This window comes from Doryrhamphus excisus, linkage group LG3 (assembly GCF_037039965.1).
Source record: "Doryrhamphus excisus strain RoL-2023G ecotype Guam linkage group LG3, RoL_Dexc_Guam_v1.1, whole genome shotgun sequence".
In the NCBI taxonomy this organism is placed as follows: domain Eukaryota; kingdom Metazoa; phylum Chordata; class Actinopteri; order Syngnathiformes; family Syngnathidae; genus Doryrhamphus; species Doryrhamphus excisus.
Window position 1 is genome coordinate 5,042,889 of NC_136359.1, and position 21,566 is coordinate 5,064,454.

General features: G+C 39.7%; 1 long non-coding RNA gene across 1 annotated transcript in view; it reads right to left on the reverse strand.

The window, feature by feature from the left end:
• The window catches only part of LOC131128222 (uncharacterized), a 119,773-nt gene that overhangs the window by 58,122 nt on the left and 40,085 nt on the right, over positions 1-21,566 (reverse strand). The window contains exon 2 of the long non-coding RNA XR_009129605.2: positions 20,054-20,108. This is a non-coding gene — a long non-coding RNA (uncharacterized LOC131128222). The remainder of the gene's footprint in view (positions 1-20,053; positions 20,109-21,566) is intronic.

Here is a 21,566-nt window from a genome sequence, read left to right on the forward strand (position 1 = left end):
TTGCTTCTTCCTACTCCTTTTGGACATGTGGAACTGGGAACTGATTATGTGATGCATTCAATTGTAATATGATGCATGTTCAAATAAAATTGCTAAATACAAGGATGAAGAGTCTTGAACCAGTCATGATGTGTTATATATATCACTATATTGATACTTACTATACTTACTATGGTACCCATTATGTCATTGGATACTCATATCACCTCGTATTTCGGTACGTGACAAAAATAAAATTATTTTTTTTTTATTATAAAAAAATAATATAATCATATAAAATAAAATAATATAATTATATAATATAAAAAATATATATTTTTAAATTTAAACAAATAAAAAAATAAAAAAAATAGAAATAAATTTAAAAAAATTAAAACAAAAACTTAAAACTATATTAGGAAAACAGGAAGTGAACAAATGTAACCAGGAAAATGTACCAGATGGAGGGGTAGGATTTAATAAGCTTTGCTTCTTCCTACTCCTTTTGGACATGTGGAACTGGGAACTGATTATGGGATGCATTCAATTGCAATCTGATGCATGTTCAAATGAAATTAAACCATTACCATTACAAATTTCGCCCCGCCCAAAGCTGACGTGCTGGCAATTTTTGTGTATTTTATTTAGGTATATGTGTTAGAATAGTCGACTATTTGATCAATCAATCATATGAAAATGTCATGTGATCAAGATTGCACCATTGCGACTACATGCTTGGCTGCTGGTGAGCATACATTTATACACAGAAAGTCTTTGTTTTTGTTATAAATATCCTATTTTGATACAAATCCAGCCTCATTTGTGTCATTTGTGTTCCTTGACACGACTGTGTTTGGGTCCTAAAAGTAGAATATGGCTAATATTGAAATGTATTCATGTAATGGTTGCTTCAACCTGAAGACAATCAGTCAACGGATGCAGAAACCTGTAATTTACCTCTTATATCACAGACTCAATGATGCATTATATGCAGATGGCGGCCCCGCCCACGCGGTGCAGGCGCTACAAAAACACAATTGAGCGCTCGTCCCCGGTGCAGCCATGTGAGTATTGTGACCTGCGATAAGGTGCCAAGAACGTGTCTGCTTGGATTATTAAAGTCCAGTTGTGTCTCTATTGATTGGTCTACCCCCCCCCCCCGTGCCCTTGAGGGAGTCGAACTGTTTAGCGTCTGTGTCGGACACAGTCATAAACGCAGAGACAGGATGTCAATGAGCAATAAACACTTGTATAAAAATTATCTCTCCCCGGTGCTGTGCGGCTGTAATTTCATTCACATCACATAAACAGGGAGGTAATTTCTCCGTGTCAAAGTAGCACGCCTTCACGCGCCGGTAAAACATTCCACCCCTGGCTGGGAGCGCTCGCTTGCGTGAGCCTCGTCCACTGATTAAGAGGAAACGGAGCGTATGCCGGGTATGATCTTGTACTCTTCCTTTTTGTTTTGCTTGCTTTTGATACTTTTACCCTTTAAGTGCCGAAGTCGCAAAATTGCAACATTGAATTTAAGCAGTGCGGCACGGCGGTCTAGTGGTTAGCGCGCAGACCTCACAGCTAGGAAACCAGGGTTCAATTGCACCCTCGGCCATCTCTGTGTGGAGTTTGCATGTTCTCCATTCAACATTCTATATTTATTCTATCTACATTTTATTCTAACATATATAAACACATACAGATTCAGTATATATACACATATACATATACAATATGGGTGCTCCGATGTATCGGCAACAGATCGGTATCGGTAAACATGGACCTTCGTATCCAAAAGTACTCGGGGGCGCTTGGGTGTGTGACCAATCACAGCGCAGTGGGTGTACCTCGAGGAAGGTCGGAAGTGGTAAATTAAACACACTGTTTGGGTCAGAAATAGGAAGCACTGCAGAAAGAGGTGCAGAATCTGGACGCTCTAGAAAGCTTTCCGTGCAGGTTATTGTGTGGAACTGCTCTGCAGGAGTGCACAACTCAATACAAAGCATTGAAAATGAGCATTGTTAGTTCATCGTAATAGTAGTAAATCTGAAACTGCTTTCTACTTATTTTCTGGACGGGGGGGGGGGGTAGTCGGCCAGAATTCGAGAATCGAGACTGTATGTGTTCAACTTTGGAGGTTCCACTCAACTGTATATTAATTTTAGACTGCATAACAATATGAGAGACCAGGGTTCAATTCCACCCTCGGCCATCTCTGTGTGGAGTTTGCATGTTCTCCCCGTGCATGCGTGGGTTTTCTCCGGGTACTCCGGTTTCCTCCCACATTCCAAAAACATGCTAGGTTAATTAGCGACTCCAAATTGTCCATAGGTATGAATGTGAGTGTGAATGGTTGTTTGTCTATATGTGCCCTGTGATTGGCTGGCCACCAGTCCAGGGTGTACCCCGCCTCTCGTACGAAGACAGCTGGGATAGGCTCCAGCACCCTATCGCAACCCTCGTGAGGAAAAGCGGTAGAAAATGAATGAATGAATGAATAACAATATGGGGTGCTTTAATGACTTGATAACAGGAATGGGTCTCCACTGGTATAAACAACAATAACGCAGTCTGTTTATTTAATACCATTATATGTGTTTCATCCCAGTACAAGGCTTTTTGGTTAACTAGCGCCCCAATGCTGCCAATTAAGGAAAAAAATGGACTCCCCCCACCCTCACCACCACCACCACCTCAAGACGAACTGATAGGGTTGGAATGAGGAAGCTAATGCTTTATCTCTTATTCTGTTAGTAGGGGGGAAGATTGTGGCCATAATGAGGGGAGTCTGACGATGGGCACATTAAGAGCGAAGACTGGTAATTAAAGGAACAGTTTGCCATTGTGCACAGGAGGTAAAATTCCATTAGGCTGGCACGGGCAAATGTGAGCGCCGGCCATCACTATCATTAGAAAGAACTCCGTGTGTGTTTGTGTTGGCTGATGACTAAATTGCACTCAATGATTTTTGGCTGCATCCACGCTTGTGCTTCGGTACTTTTGCTCCAGCCTTCCCGACATATTTCCTTTTCCAAAGCGGCCATTGCTGTTATGCTTCGTTTTAACACTTCATATTCTGTCTCAAGCAAACCGAACCGCACCAGAGTTCACAGGCAATGCAGTGATGCATAGCCTGTGTACACTGTAAACCTGAATATTCAAAGTACTTAAATAAATGAAATTATGCATACGAAGTTCTTAAAAAAGTTCTAATAACTTATGTCAAGTTCATTTAACATGTTGTTGTTGGAGTGCAACTCCACGGTGAAAGTCAAAAGTCAAAATCAATGAATGAATGAATAACAATATAATGTATAAAAATTAATCTGATATAGTTAATCTTCAAACAGCTATATTAATGCATAAGGTTAAAAATTCGTAAGATTAAAAAGTCATAATGTGCTCTATATATCCCTATTGACACTTACTATGGTACACATTATGTCATTGGATGGGCATATCACCTTGTACTTCGGTACGTGACAAAAATAAAATTAATTAAAAAAAATGTAATAATTTTTTTTTAATTAAACAAAATTTTAAAAATAAAAAAAACATTTTTTAATTTATTTTTTTAATTAAAAATAAATTTAAAAAATAAAAAAAACATTTTTAATTTATTTTTTTAATTAAAAATAAATTTAAAAAATAAAAATTAAAATTATATTAGGAAAGCAGGAAGTGAACAAATGTAACAGTTACTGATTGTAAAAGTACCAGATGGAGGGGTAGGATTTAATAAGCTTTGCTTCTTCCTACTCCTTTTGGACATGTGGTACTATGAACTGATTATGTGATGCATTCAATTGTAATCTGATGCATGTTCAAAGGAAATTAAACCATTACCAAAAGTAGCAGGTGCTGTTCAGAATAAGTAAGTATATGTACATCAAAACAATAACCTATACAGTAACAAAATGTAGTATTGCTCATATAAACCCCGCTGACTGGTCCTTGTTTGGGCGACAGCGATGAAAAGTTGAGTATTTATCATGGTAAAACCAGCATGTCACATGACATGACATGCATGGAGCCCGTTTGTTTGAGCCTGTACCAAACATGATATAAAATGTGAAGGATTATTTCTGGTGGTTTTCAGTCAAGCTGATCTTTTGTTGCGACTTGCAAAATCTTATATTTGCGGTAAGCGTTTCCTATTTTCAATCTTTTTTTTGCCATTGCCTCACAACAATATCCCTCTATCGCATTTGTCGTTTGGAATTCCATAAGCGTTGAGTCAAATATCTCCACTTTGTGTCAATCCCGGCCCAGTAGCACACAATCCTTGGAAGGACGAGTCTCGTTGGCGGACAGCTCTACAAGTCGATAAGAAATAAGTTGTTTGGATCCACGCTCGGATGGATGGAAGGATGGATGGATGGATGGCGGGATGGAGCGTCATGCCATAAATACGCAACCTTATCACATAACTGGCATGTTTTATCAAGCATGTATTGTATATTGTACTGGTTGGAGTTGCTGCATACGGTACAGTTGGGAGACAGATATGGATATGTTTATGTATTTCCAATGCAAAGAGTGATGCCACTATATCCTGTCTCGAGCTTAGCTGCTCCTCACATTCCTGCTTTGGCCGTTTGTCATTTTGACAATGAAGAAAAACATATACTATAGATAAGTCTTTCAAAAGTAGCCAGCATCCCTTCATGGCGCTTTTTCCAACATAAGGAGCCGAAGCACACCTCAAAGATGACAAGCGTCTTGCTGAGGAAACATATGTCTCCTACAGAAACTGAACCCGATTCAGCACCAGTGAAAGCAAAGAAGGAAGGCAAGGAGTGCGAGGTGCCTGCCATCATCCAGTGATGCCATCATGGAGGATGATTCCAAGTAAGAACACCTCTGGCTAATTTCATGCCAAAGAGCCGAGCCGTCCATTGTTGTCAGCAACATACAGTGCATCCGGAAAGTATTCACAGCGCTTCACTTTTTCTACATTTTGTCATGTTACAGCCTCATTCCAAATTGTATTAAATTAATCTCTTACCTCAAAATTCTACACAAAATACTCCATTATGACAATGTGAAAAAAGGTTTTTTTGACATGTTTTGAATTTATTAAAAATAGAAAAATCAAATTTTTTTGCCAGACGAAAACCATCAGACCAGAGAATTTTGTTTCTCATGGTCTGAGAGTCATTCAGGTGCTTTTTGGCAAATTCCAGACGGGCTGCCATGTTCCTTTTACTAAGGAGTGGCTTTCGTCTGGCCACTCTACCATACAGGCCTGATTGGTGGATTGCTGCAGAGATGGTTGTCCTTCTGGAAGGCTCTCCTCTCTCCACAGAGGAACGCTGGAGCTCTGACAGAGTGACCATCGGGGCCTTGGTCACCTCCCTGACTAAGGCCCTTCTTCCCCGATGGCTCAGTTTAGAAGGCCGGCCAGCTCTAGGAAGAGTCCTGGTGGTTCCAAACGTCTTCCATTTACGAATAATGGAGGCCACTGTGCTCATTGGGACCTTCAAAGCAGCAGAAATGTTTCTGTATCCTTCCCCAGATTTGTGCCTCAAGACAATCCTGTCTCGCAGGTCTACAGACAGTTCTTTTGACTTCATGCTTGGTGTTTGTGCTCTGACATGCACAGTCAACTGTGGGACCTTATATAGACAGTTATTATATTTCCAAATCATGTCCAATCAACGGAATTTACTGCAGGTGGACTCCAATTAAGCTGTAGAAAGATCTCAAGGATGATCAGAGGAAAAAAGATGCACCTGAGCTCAATTTTGAGCTTCATGGCAAAGGCTGTGAATACTTATGTAAATGTGATTTTTTCGTTTTCTATTTTTAATAAATTCAAAACATGTCAAAAAAATCTTTTTTCACATTGTCATAATGGAGTATTTTGTGTAGAATTTTGAGGTAAGAGATTAATTTAATTCAGTTTGGAATGAGGCTGTAACATGACAAAATGTGGAAAAAGTGAAGCGCTGTGAATACTTTCCGGATGCACTGTAGTACGAGTGTGAGTGAGTAAGAGAGGCGTCCTTGCCCACTGCGTTCTCCGTAGGCCTGTCATTCCAAGTCATCTTTAACCGAATGATGCCGCTGTGACTGCATCTGTCACCGCAAACCCGAGCCAGAAAATGATAAAAAAATGCATTTTGGAAAAGAAAAAGAAAGAAATGGAGAGGTGTGATAAGAGGCGCTGCGGATGGAATGTGAACCGGTAAAACAGTAAAATAAAAGGAGCAGTAAAAGTATTTTTAAATGATGCTTGCTTATTTTTTTACTACAAGACAGGGGCTTTATTTGGCATTGATTGGAGGAAGATGAAATATTACGTTACAATATTTAGAACGTAACTTCCATCAGTTGCCCAAGGAGGAGAATTCATAGGCCATGGTCCCAAAAAAAGCAATAAAATATAGCTTTTATGTAACAACATGCCTCCATGGTAATTTCATTTACCCGTTAGTATCACAAGCTTTAAACAAATCAGACAAATATTAGCTTTGATGCCAGTTTGCCAGACACAAATCTAAAGGATTATACTGCTAAAGCTCCAAAGTTTCAGTTTACTAATGTGAATCAACACAATCTGGATGAATGTGCCTCACAATATTTACCTTTCTGTATTCAGCAGATGCAGTTATATATATATATATATATATACACATACATATATATACCATATTTTCCGGACTATAAGTCATACTTTTTTTCATAGGTTGGCTGTTCCTGCGACTTATACTCCAGAGCGACTTATAAATGAAAAAACTGGACACCTTTTCTGTTTATGTTTATTTTTGGTGTAGCTGAATAAGCATTGTGTTAGCATATCTTACACCTATTCAGCCTGTTCTCTATTCTTTTATTAATGTTAGAACTTGCCTTGTAATGTCTGTTTTGGTTAAGTAGTTTGGGAAAATAAATTACCCGCAAAAAATGCCACTTATCCTCCATGTTTTTTTTCTACCTAATTATGTATTTCTGGCCTTGTTCGACTTGTACTCCAGAAAATACGGTATATATACATATATACACAGATACATACAAATATATATATACACATACATACACACATGCAAAAATGATGACACATTTGTAGGTTAAATAAAAGGAAAATAAAGTAAAGAAACAAAAAAGTGTTTTTATTTTCGAAAAGTACATATAATGTCATTCTGTTTCATTATGTTTTCAAAATTAAATTAGTTCTGGCCGGTTGATTTTGGTTTCAATGCAGATCCAATAGCTCTGAAGATTGTAACCCATACCAAGATGGTGTTTCCAGCTGGTACGGGATCATGTCTAACAAGATTGACGTGCAAACGAAACGCTTGTGTTGCAGTTTTGTTTGCTTTGGTAAATGTTTCCACAACGAAAGCGCAATGCTCACCAGTCCAATTCATGGCAGCAACAGAAAAAAACTAAAAACAATTGCATTATAAAAAAAAAAAAAAAAGCAAAATGGCATTATATGTACTTTAGAAAATAAAAACACTTTGTTTTTTTTACTTTATTTGCCTTTTATTTAACCTACAAAAGTGTCACATCATTCTGCCTGACCCTGTTTGTGCAATTTTTGTTGTGGCTGTTTTTTAGGGCCATTCGTCATGTCATCATGAAACATTGAATGAATGATGTGTCCGTTTTTTATAGGCCATCCTATGGTACACAGCGCTGTACAGTAATACTCAATAGTCACTCTCTTTTGAGACATACCACCAAACTGCAGTGATTTTAAGGAGTGGTCCATTTCAGGGAGAAGTGTGTGATATCAGCAATTCTTGACTATTGGGCAATGAGGTGTGACATGGAAACTGCACTCAAAACACAAACTACAAATTAAACCCCGTGGCCCTTAAAAACAGCCAAAACTAAAATTGTCAGTCAGTATATTAAATATATATATTTGTGTGTCGATGAACAGGAACGCATACACAAGGAATGCATCTGCACTAGCATCAGTCAATCATTAAATCAATCTTTTAAAAAATATACATTTAAAATGTTAAAATGCAAACAGTGCTTTTCATGTATTCTCATCCGTAGTTTCATTAGCCATGTATACATGGACCCAAATATTCCAATTCCATTCGGGTTATTTGCTCAAACGGAAAGAATGTAACCTTTGTATACACCTCATTCCCAAAGAAAAGTGCCAATCCGAATGAATATATAATGGGATTCCCAGGGGTAGAATATTCCTTTCCCCAATCCGATTGAGGTATCTTGTACCTGCACAAACGGAAAGTTGTCAGACTGCGTTCTTCCTCGGCATGATCTCAAAAATATGTTTTTTGAGGAGTACCTGGAATATGAAATAATAAAAAATTTTCATTACAAAGATATTTCAAGAAAACAACCTGACCGGGTCATTTTTGACCCACTTATGGAAGGTTGGGGTAGTAACACAAAAACAAAAATTTCTTAAAATGTATAAAAGATAAGTAAAAAATGTGAATGGTATGATATCAAAAACATGTTTTTTGAGGAGTACATGGAATATGAAATTATAAAAAATTTTCATTACGAAGATATTTCAAGAAAACAACCTGACCGGGTCATTTTTTACCCATATATGGAAGGTTGGGGTAGTAACACAAAAACTAAAATTTCTTAAAATGTATAAAAGGTAAGTAAAAAATGTGAATGGTATGATATTAAAAACATGTTTTTTGAGGAGTACATGGAATATGAAATTATAAAAAATTTTCATTACGAAGATATTTCAAGAAAACAACCTGACCGGGTCATTTTTTACCCATATATGGAAGGTTGGGGTAGTAACACAAAAACTAAAATTTCTTAAAATGTATAAAAGGTAAGTAAAAAATGTGAATGGTATGACATCAAAAACATGTTTTTTGGCAAAACGGAGTTATTCCAACAAGTGGAAGAAAAACTCGGGGAAGTCTGTATCACATGATGTTGGTGTTTACGCTTTACTGTGAATGCCCCATTGACTATTCTGGTTGATTATAGCGGCGCATGTAGACATGCAATTAGAATAGTCCTTTCCATGTATACCATTGCTTTCGGAAAGGTCATTCGGAAAGATTCCATTCGGAAAGAGTAAAACTCATGTAAACGTGGCTATTGTCAAAAGGAAAAATTACTGGTTTTACAAAGATGAAAAAAAGAAAATGAAACAAAAAACCCCTTAATCTCTTTGGCACACGTAACAAATCCTGAGAATAATAAGAAACACGGAGAACTGTCAATCACCGACCTATTGACCAAAGATGAAGACGATGGATGAATTAGTGAAAACGTGGAAAATTGGCGAGGCGCTCGTGTCAGTAGGCCTCTTTGAGTTCCTCATCTGAAAGGCTGTAAATGGAGCCCATTTCTCTGATAACGCCACTTAAAAAGACATAGGAGGTCAAAATCATTTCTACTGGCTCTTTTATCTTTTTTGTTCTTGTTCTCTCTCAGCAATTTGGAAGCGTGAAACAATGTCAAACGGAAGTTCAAGATTAAAAGAATGAGGAATTGAATCAAGTCTCACAAATCGCATGCAGGGACTTGATGTTAAAGTGGAGGACTCGGTATTGTATCCGCTGATTAGACAACACACTCAGTTGTCAGGGTCGGGGAAAAAGTTGGCGTCATCATGACAGTCTTAGAGTTTTGGACAACAGATCTGACCAGATCGAACCGAAATTCTGAAGCAGCGGTTACGTCCGAGGGAGTTTTCTTCTGTTGCGGTTCTGTCCAAAGCATTTTCCAGTCTGAATCGGTTTTGTTGAGGCGGTTATGTCAGAGGGAGATTTGTTTGATGCCGTTTTCTCTGTCGTTCGCATGCCGTTTCGTTTGAGGCCGTCAACTGGTCTGAAGTGGTTTTGCTGGGGCCCGTTGTGCCCAAGGGAGTCACGACTCTTTTGACCAAAGCAGTCTGGTCAGAAGCCGTTAAGTCTACAGATCGTTCGTTCTTCTTTAGAGTTTCACCCAAATCGGTTTCATTTGAGTTTACGATGTCCAAAGTCATTTATCCAAATAAGTTTCCTGAGAGGCGCAGACCTCACAGCTAGAAGGACCAGGGTTCAATTCCACCCCATCTCTGTGTGGAGTTTTCCGGGTACTCCGGTTTCCTCCAACATTCCAAAAACATGCTAAAAAAAAATAAAAATAAAAATAAAAATAAAAATAAAAATAAAAATAAAAATAAAAATAAAAATAAAAATAAAAATAAAAATAAAAATAATAAAAACTTAAGAAACCACATATAGTTGGTGGGTAGACAAATTATTTTTTTCAGATTAAAATGAACAAAGCATTATTAGAGCCCTGTAGACATGACAAAACACGACTATAGTCACATTTATACTCTTTTTATTTACAACATATTGCGAAACTGCAGGGTCTTGAGACACATGCTAACTCGCAAACTAGAGAGCTAGCGACCTAAACGGTAGCCTTCAAGTTATTTCCTTTAAACTTAAATAGCCAAAAACTTACCACTTCCACACGGATAGGGAGGATAACTATTAACAGTTATTTAACCTTTAACATGAACATTAATCAAACGTAATAATTTTTTCTGGGTACATGATACCATACAGCATCCATATCAAACTTGCGCACTAGTTTGCGGGGGCCTCAAACTAGTGTCCTGCGGGCCACATTTGGCCCGCGGGCCGCATGTTTGAGACCCCTGCTCTACAGAGTGGTTTTGGAGAGTGAAGCCATTCAAAACAATTATTCCAGATTGTTTACCGACAACACAACAGCAGGTATACCAAAAATGTTCATGTTTTTTGTTGATTTATCCGTTCATGTCCATTCATAAGAATCTTGGGTGTTGTTGGAGACTGCAAGCATTTCCGGTTTGATATCCGTGAGCCTGAGAACATTGTTCCGTCATCATCTCCGCCCCCCCACCCCCCCTGCTACTGTATACATCACAGTAATGTTAGTGGTGACACTCCCTTTCACGGGCGTTCATCTGGAACAGAATTACATAAGCCATTTACCACCAGGTCCACATGATTTATGACGGGGCCTGCGGACAGAGAATCCAGGCCTCATTGTGATGCGCCCCCCCCCCCATGTCCACTCCCCGGGAGAAAATGTCACATGTATGACATACGAGGCTTCTTGAAAATCCAGAAATGTTTGAGATAGAGTAAGGTAGATCAAACATGGACCAAGAGACATTTTTGTTGTTTTGGGGGTTTGGTACCCCCCAAAGGTGGGATTATATTTTACAATGACTACTTTCTTGTACACTGAATATGACTTTTCATTTTGGTGAACTGTATTTGAACTTAAGAGGGCTACATGACCTGGGGAGGCCAATGTGACCTGATTGTTACACAAGATGTGTTTGGAGTCCAAAATATTCTGCCAAAATACTCAAGCCCAGAAAGAGGCATGACCATATATGGACTGAATTCTGGAAATCCACGTCATTGCTATTGTTCATGAGGTCTATATAAGAGCTGTATTAAATAAACACGAGGACCCTTTTCCTACAACTGCAGAGGTGCTTCGTGGTGCATTATTTGCCAACAATTTCACATGTTAGGAGACCAGGGTTCAATTCCACCCTCGGCCATCTCTGTGTGGAGTTTGCATGTTCTCCCCGTGCATGCGTGGGTTTTCTCCGGGTACTCCGGTTTCCTCCCACATTCCAAAAACATGCTAGGTTAATTGGCGACTCCAAATTGTCCATAGGCATGAATGTGAGTGTGAATGGTTGTTTGTCTATATGTGCCCTGTGATTGGATGGGATAGGCTCCAGCACCCCCGCAACCCTCGTGAGGATAAGCAGTAAAAAATGAATGAATGAATGAATGTATTGGACAATATGGGCTGCATGGCGAACAAGTGGTTAGCATGCAGGCCTCACAGCTAGGAAACCCGAGTTCAATTCCACCCTGCATTCCACGTGCATGCGTGGGTTTTCTCCGGGTACTCCGGTTTCCTCCCACATTCCAAAAACATGCTAGGTTAATTGGCGACTCCAAATTGTCATACGCTTTATTAATTATATTTAAGTTATAACTCCTGCAGTTAAATTTTAATCAGTGAATGAGAAGAGCTTTGATTGAATAGACCTGGTGGGAACTTAGTTGGACTTACAGTAAAGTCTCGTTATATCGATATCGGTTAAAACGAATTACTACTTATTACGATACTATTTTCATTTCCCGGCAAATTTCTAGTCTTTTATGATATAATTAGTTCCGTTAGTACGATACCCGGTTATTATGATAATCCGGTTACTACGATGCCCTTTTCATCTCCCGCCAGCCAATTTGGTCTGCTTATATCGATACAAAAGCAGCTTAAATCAATCTTTGCTTAAGGATTTCAATACCAAAAAAGAACACGGCGAACGGCTGCTTCCAGTCAACTTTATTTTTCACACTTCCACCACCAGAGTGCAGCACACACAGCGGAAAACACCCGTCCCTCGCGCCTACCCCTCCGGGTGGCAACACCTTCCCTATCGATAGTTCGGGGTGAATTATGTCCCGGTAACCAGTAATCACTACAGTGTAAGTTTATTTTTATTTACTGTAGTACAAAATTTATTGTAGTACAAAAGCATGCTAGATACACAATCCATGAACTCAAGGAGAAAATTACATGCCATATCAAAGATCCGCCCACTTTTAATGCAGTTCGGCGCAGGATCGGATATATGGATAGTCCGGTTATATCGGTATTTTTTCCGACTCCCGAGAATATCGATATAACGAGACTTTACTGTAGTTGCATCTTCTGACACCCAGTCTGAGGAGTGTCTCTCTCTCAGTGGAATTTTCATCTGCTTATTTCGATGGTCAAAACGACAGGGAGCGCTCAGTCGGGTCCACAGTGTGCATCTAAGTGTGGAGACGTGACATCTCCCTGCAGACATGTCCATACAAATCAACTACTATTGGATCAGGGGTGTCTAAAGTTCTTCCAGAGAGGAGCACCACATGTAGATACAGTATGATAAAAAGTTATATATTTTTTTAAAAACTGCATCTCTGCTGCAAAATAACCCGCAATGGAGCCCAAAAATGTTCAAGTGCCAGCATTTTGATAAAGAAAGTGACAAACACTATTGAATTGAAAAAGTAACTCATGACAAAACAAGAAGGTGGTGTCCATTTGCATCTTTCGTAACAACCAAGTGACATCACTTTCGTTTCTCGTTTATATGCATTTCAGTCAGGGTGGGGTGTTCTGGCATGGATTCATGACGCCGACCAAGGTTCCACCGTATCGTGTGTGATGCCACATGACTTGACTCTTTCGGGTTTGTGGATGAACGATAGAAAAGCCTGACAAGTGATTTATGGCAGCAATCTTCCCCGACTGTTATAACACTATTTGGTTGATATGTCTGTGTTGGTGTGTGTTTGTGGTATAGGGGTGGTGGGGGGGGGGGGGGTGTTGACAGAAATATAGCATACTGACATACAGCAACCATCCCTTCATTTAAGTGCAGCTCATTATCAATCAGCGGAACGATACTACCAAAATGAACGGTTTTATCTAAAAAGGAAGTTTTTCATCCTAACAGCAAGTTAACTCAGTAATACTCAACTACTTGGAACATAAATAATACAATATTGAAACGTACAGGGTGTACATCCTGCAGGAGGATAGTACACAGAGTTATTAAATACCCTCAGGTTGCAAATGTGAGATGCAGCAAGATCCCACCTGCGGTGTGTTCAAGAACTTTAAAAAAAAAAAAAAACATGGGCTGTGTTCAAAACCGCATACTAACTACTACATACTTCCATGCCCATACTAACCACACTCCATACTGCATACCCAATCCATCAGACAGTATGCAAAGTGTTTATACTCCAGTGTACTACATGATAACCCACAATGCATTGCGCTGATTTCACTTTAGCTTTAAACTCTTTAAATACATCACTTTGTTGATTTTTTTTTTTTAATCAAGCAAGAAAGTAGCCGTTTAGATCCTGAGTGTGCCATTTATTTGTCCAAAAACCAACCGTTTACAATTTCGTTCAGACGAATTTAGCTAAATTTAAGCTAACCAAAGTGAGCAACGCGCTTTTGGTTATTTTCACAAAATAAAACACCCCCTTACTTTTGTCATACAAAAAAAAGCATAGTGATAAATCACTGCTTTTACTTTGAAAACAAGAAGCAAACCAACCAATGTTTTTTTTTTTTTGTGGTTACGTCACGTCGCGTTGCATCCTGGGTAATTTGGGTATGAGTAGTAAGCTGATGATAGCTTGCAAATTTCCCACTGAGGGACGAATAAAGGCTTATCTTATCTTATACATACTCGACATTTCTTGCGAATGCAGTATGCATCCGGGAACTTCTCGCATACTCCAAAATGGCATACTGCCAGTGTAGACACAGAGTTAGTATGAGTAGTAGATAAGTATGCGGTTTCGAACACAGCCATAATGAGCGCAAACATGAACAATTGACACAATGGTCTCATTTGACCTCAGGTATTGGCGTCACACCTTCAGCCTGAGATCGGGTAGATCAGGGGTGTCCAAGTCAGTCCGACCTGCCGTTCGGAATTATTTTGTAGCTGTCAGTGTTGCATTTCTCCGGGTACTCCGGTTTCCTCCCACATTCCAAAAACATGCTAGGTTAATTGCCGACTCCAAATTGTCCATAGGTATGAATGTGAGTGTGAATGGTTGTTTGTCTATATGTGCCCTGTGATTGGCTGGCCACCAGTCCAGGGTGTACCCCGGCTACCAAATGCTTATTTCCCTATCTTTTTGGTCCCCCCTTAATGATATTGATTGTATCTAAGGATAGACCGATATGGATTTTTTCGAGCCAATTTTTTTCCATAACCCAATTATGGACTGCCAATTTTGCTTGGGTTGATATTTGTGGCCGATACTGCTTTTGCTCCCTCAATTTACATGAAAAAATGACAATGATAAATATTACAGGTCTCATGTTTAAACAAACATTTATCGAAATGTAAACACTGAACACAGATTCAGCTTTCTGAAACACACATTCAAGTAAAAAAAAAAAAAAAAAGTGTTTGGTGCATGTGCTGCACAAAGCTGCCCGTGGATGCCTGTTTGTAAATCACGCCGCGGAAAACTACATCGGCGAGCCTTTAAGTTCATCAAGAAAAAATTCTCTTTAACAATTGGCCAGACTGTATACGTCCATCATACCCAGGCATGTCGCCGTTCACTGGACTAACAACACTGGCCTTTCTGCAGCCTTTATATAGGCCTCCAAAACCAAATCGCATGATGCAAACACCCACCGAGTAATTCAATGTGTATTCGGGTCCACACCAGAACCGTGATAACATGACGACACATTAGCTCAATTATCCGAGTCAACCTGGTATCGAACAACCACCGAATAACAGAATTATGCATTTATTTCTACCTCAAAAGTTTCTATTGACTGTCGGTATATTTTTAGAACGTGGCCACAGCTTTGACACCCCCTGAGATATATACATCAAAATGCCAGCAAGTCCACATGATACAGTATATTAAGACGCCATGATGGATGATTGCCTGAATCAGCTCTTATGAACTACTTCTCCGTCTTGACCTTTCCAGTTACTTTCTTTCCGTCTGTGATGCAGTTGCAATTGAAATAGGCACTTTGGCAGTCACAATATCTCAAACGAGCTTATTATCATCAGTAATTCTCAGCCTAGCGCTTACAGGCAAACAGTAATACAACTAAATGTTTGTTCAGGATGGGCAAGCTGTTCCATTTCCGTCCAAACATCGGTACTTTTCTGGCCCGTTACCGATGTCACAGTGGTTCAGAAACCGGGAGCAGCACTCCGGTCATGTAGAGCAGTGTTTTTCAACCTTTTTTGAGCCACGGCACGTTTTTTTTTTTACATTGGAAAAATCTTGTGGCACACCACTAACCAAAAATGTTACAAAATGTCACCACGAGCTCACACGTGCATCAATAAGTCTATCAGAGGAACAAGGTAGGTGTTGCCACACGGACCAATATTACATTGCTATGCTAGTCTTTACACCACAGACACTCCACAGTAGCCACGTTTTTACCTTTCCGAATGACATTTTGGGAAACAATGGTATACATGGAAAGGAATATTCTAATCTCTTGTCTATAGGCGCCGTGAAAATCAAACAGAATAGTCAATAGGGCATGCCCAGTAAAACGTAAACATCAAAATCACGTGATACCGACTTCCCCCGAGTTTTTCTTTCACTTGTTGGAATAACTCCGTATTGACAGTTTTTCGTCTGTCCAGTCTTGAAATTTAGTTTGAATCAAAAACAAACTTTGCTTAGTCCAATGCCGATTTCTGGCCTCCATTGGATCTGCGTGTTACGTCATATCTGAGCATGCGCTGAAAGAACGCACCCGGGATAAATTTAAACAGGAAAAGATCAAATTCAATCTTACTAATATTTTATAATTAAACTCAGGACATGTTTTATATAGATATATATTTTCTTTTTTAATAAAACTGCACTTGTGAATAAAGTATAGAAGGGTTTAGATTCTGTTTCACAGATGGCGCCAACCGCCAATAAACAACAGAAGAAGAAAAACACCACGAAGAAGAACGCACCCTTTCAACTTTCCGTTTGAGCAGGTACAAGATACATCAATCGGATTGGGGAAAGGAATATTCCATCCCTGTTCAATTCCTTCCGTTTGAGCAAATAAACCAAATGCAATTGGAATATTTGGGTCCATGTATACTATTGACATAATATTTGCAAATGATGATTAATAAATGTTAATTATAAAAAGTGATATTGGATAATTCCTCACGGCACACCTGACGGTTTCTCAAGGTACACTAGTGTGCCGCGGCACAGTGGTTGAAAATCACTGAAAATCTTGTGTGTTTTGTGTTAACAGTTTTGGTTTGCTGGAGCTAATTAATAGGATTCGTTTAGCATCCATTATAGTGAGATGAATGAAACCAACCAAAGATGGACTTTATTGTTTTTGTTCCTTTTATACACAGTTAAGAAATGCAACTTTTGACAGCCGTGTAATCTTGTCATTTCTGGCTTTAAAGGTTTTTTGTGTGTGTGTGTGTGTGTGTACTGTGTGTGTGTACTGTGTGTGAGCGCATGACAACACAACTGACCTTTCCGCCACCAGCTCCGTCCCTCGAGCAGACAGTGTGCAAAATGATGAATTGAAAAGGTGAGAAAACTATCTTTTAGGGTTCAGAATCCACGGAAGGAGAAAATTGGCAAAGACGTCTAAGGCCACGTGTGTCACGCCCTCCATTCATCATCACGGCGTGTGGATGGGTTGGCCAAAGCGTGTGTCGCCATTTGTATTTGTCCTATGGTACTGGGCTTTAATTGTTACCCTAAATTCTGCACTATAAGCTTATAATGCTTTGTTCTCCACAGTTAAAACAATTAATTATGGATAAAAGGACTACAGTTCGGCGGCACGGCGGTCCAGGGACCAGGGTTCAATTCCACCCTCGACCATCTCTGTGTGGAGTTTGCATGTTCTCCCCGTGCATGCGTGGGTTTTCTCCGAGTACTCCGGTTTCCTCCCACATTCCAAAAACATGCTACGTTAATTGGCGACTCCAAATTGTCCATAGGTATGAATGTGAGTGTGAATGGTTGTTTGTCTATATGTGCCCTGTGATTGGCTGGCGACCAGTCCAGGGTGTACGCCGCCTCTGTACCCCGAAGACAGCTGAGATAGGCTCCAGCACCCACGTGACCCTCGTGAGAAAAAAGCGGTAGAAAATGAATGAATGAATGGACTACATTTCCAATGACGGAAAATCAGGAAGTAGCGATTTGAACGAGTGAAGTGGATTTAAAGTCTGATGCAGAAATGGCGACAAATGTGTTGATAGGCCACACAGATGGAAAACTCACAAGATGTTGGACTATGGAAAAACATGCCAAGGTGGCAGTAAGTCAATATATTGTTTATATTTTTTCTAATAGTAGCCAGCCTTGTGCTGGGCTAATGTAGTGTTCATTCCGAACTGGCTTGGTTAGGACGTGCTAGCTAGGCGGCTAACATGGTAATAATATACTGTATTTTCCGGACTATAAGTCGCACTTTTTTTTTTCATAGGTTGGCTGTTCCTGCGACTTATACTCCAGATAGACTTATAAATGAAAAAACTGGACACCTTTTGTGTTCATGTTTATTTTTGGTGTAGCTGAATAAGCATTGTGTTAGCATATCTTACACCTATTCAGCCTGTTCTCTATTCTTTTATTAATGTTAGAACTTGCCTTCCAAGAGGACGCAATGTCTGTTTTGGTCAAGTAGTTTGGAAAATAAATTACCCGCAAAAAATGCCACTTATACTCCAGTGCGACTTATGTATGTTTATTTCTACCTAATTATGCATTTTTGGCCGTGTGCGACTTATTGTCCAGAAAATACAGTAATTCCAAAAGGTCGTTTTTGATTGCAAATCCTAAATTAATACAGGTTTTCATGGAAAATTGCTACTAAATATTTGTAGCCGAGCTTGAGGTCTGTGCTTTTTTTTTACTAGATCTATTCTATAAATCTTAGGATAATAGCGTAGGTCTTCGTGCCAGGGCTACATAAGCAACTTTTCATCTGCACAGGGCTGACAATGTCACATACTGTCAGTCAAAATACATACGTAGCATAATCATCAGAATACAATACCTGTGACCGTTATTGTGTTATTGTTGTGAGTTGACTGCATTTGTTTCCTGGGACATATTCTGGTCGTGACAACCAAGATGGCGTCGGTTCAGAAAACTGACTGGAGGCGTGTCAAAATCACCATTTCATTTCAGTCGTTAGTTGTTACTCTATAATCTATGACAGCGGTATGACAAAAATGTTTTGTTTTTTTTGTTTTTTTGGTGTCATGAGAACTTCACGGAAGTTTGATCAAAATGTCCAATTACTACAGCTTCTGCTTGGACCACGGCAGCTGTTGAACTCGAACGAGGGGGAAAAAAAATCCCGTCACTCAGCGCTACCAAGTGAAGCTGGGTGTAGGATACGGTAGGATTGCAAGGTTTATAGTGCGTCTTTCTGTGTAAATATCCGATGTTAAGGGACGAACTTACAGTTGTCATTTCTGTTTGGGTTGTCTACTTGGAGGTTGTGTTTGTATCCGCGAGAAGCACAATAAATTAATTTAAATAAATCATAAATCTGTAAATATCATAACACTAAGGAGTACATAATATTCACCCTATGAACCTTCATAATTCTCTTTGACTATTGACACGTGATTTAGCGTGTTAGCTAAAGGGAAGTGTTACTGCAATTGGAACTAATCAATAGTCAGATCTGAAATCAGAGGTGGTCTGTCCACCCTCTGAATAGGTCAGAGGTCATATACGTGCAGAAGATGTCATCATCTCCACAGTTTTTATGATGCTACTTGCAGACACTGACCATGTCGTTTGAAGCAAGAGTTGAGGGTCAAAACTCTGTGTTAATCCAAAATGGCACATCCTGTGTTTTTGCTAATACAAGTCCGTCCAAGATTTCCTGGATCCGATCTTGCAGCTAAATTTTCTGAGACAGTCCAGACACTTGGTGGACTTTTGATGGCGCCTTGAAGCCTTCTTCCTAACAATTAACACATCTCTCTTTGAAGTTCCTAATGATGCGATAAAAGGTTGTTTATGCGCCATCCATGGCTGCAATATGCTTGCCTGTGAAGGCCGTTTTGTGCTAAGCAATGATGGCTGCACCTGTTTCCTTGCAGGTATCCATGGTTAAGAGATTTGTATGTTAACTACAGAAACGCTAACATGATGTCAGATGGTCCTTTTGTGGCAGGGCTGAAATTCAGTGGAAATGTTTTGGGGGATTTAGTTAATTTTCATGACAGAGAATTGCGATTAATTAAGCCAATGGTCTTATCACATCTTCATAACATTCAGGAGTATATGCAAATTGCGTCATAAAAACCGAGGCAGCAGACCTTGTGAAATTTAATGTGTCATTCTCATAGCGATTCGGCTTAACATCCTAAAAGTCACAGTGGGTGTTTTGTGGAGCTGAGTGACAAATTTCAAGTCACTCCACCTTACGGGGGTCCATAACTGCACCTCCATGGTGGTGCATTTGTCAAAAATATAATATTTGTACCTTAATATAACCAAAATGAAGTAGCTCTTATTTCTCGTACCTGGTCAGTCGTGGTTCCAAGCTGGACTGCTCATTGGTTGAGTGGTATTATCCGACTGGAAAAGACAAAAATAAACACCGACGTCAGCCTAGAACGATGCTGCAGTATTCCATTATAGTCTCCACTTGGCTCCAGCAGTCCATTTCATGCTGCCCGCAGTCTCTCCTTGGATAAATCAGAGGCGAACAGATCATATACGTGCGGAAGATGTCATCATCGCCACAGTTTTTTATGATGCTACTTGCAGACACTGACTATGTCGTTTGAAGCAGAGTTGAGGGTCAAAATCGTTACTAGTTAAGCGTTAATCCAAAATGGCACATCCTGTGTCTGTTGCTAATACAAGTCCATCCCAGATTTCCTGGACAGAAGTGGCTCCTATGTGGCGGTCTTGACACCAGGCCAGTGCTGCAATATGCTTGCCTATGAAGGCCGTTTTTTGCAGGTATCCATGGTTAAGAGATTTGTATGTTAACTAGAAAAACACTAATATGATGTCAGATGGTCCTTTTGTGGCAGGGCTGAAATTCAGTGGAAATGTTTTGGGGGATTTAGTTAATTTTCATGACAGAGAATTGCGATTAATAGCCATTCGTCTTATCACGTCTTCATCATCATCGCCACAGTTTTTATGATGCTACTTGCAGACACTGACCATGTCGTTAGTATAGTTGAGGGTCAAAACTCTGTTAATCCAAAATGGCACATTTCCCATTGAAAGCATGCAGAAAAGATGATTAGTATGTCCGTTCACATTGGTACCTTTTATGGTGCTTGAGTGAGTGTCAACAAAATGTGCTCTGTTTTCTTAGAATCATGCTGGAGAAGTCATTATCAGTGCAATTTGTGAGCTGGTGGAAGAAATGCGGTGCATGCATCTAAAGCGGGTGCGTCGGTGCATCAGGTACACGGCATCATAAACACTCCACGACGCAAGTACCCTCAGCGGGTGGCTTGTTACAGAGTTGGTAATTAGCTTCAAGCTACTTTTCTCTCGTTGCTGATATTCCAGCAAAATACAGGGAATGTTTTTTTTTTTTTTTTTTTTTTAAATAATCATTACCATGGTGGGATTATTTTTAAACCCAACATTTGTCAACAGTGTTTGTGTTGGAACCGTGCGGTGAGATTCTTCCTATAGCAGCAGTTGCGCACAGCAAGCTGCTGAAAATCCCTCCACAGCCGAGCACCTGCAGCACAGCGAGCGGTCGGGATAAGGAGCGCAAACAACATAACGCAGTATCGCTTGCACTCACACATGCTGGCTTCCTTCCGGAACACCTGCACAGCTAAACCTTTGACTGGGGTCACCTTAGCTGCCCCTCACTGATATGGCACATCTTGGTCAGCTACTCTCTACATCTTCCTTACAAAACTTTGTCAATGTGGTCAGCATGTTTGGATTTTAGAAACAGCTGACCAGGCTCATGTAGGCATGCATTGGTTTGCCCTCATATCCAATATCAGTCATGTCTTGCCGTTTTGCAGCTTCACATTTTTTTCAAAAATAGCG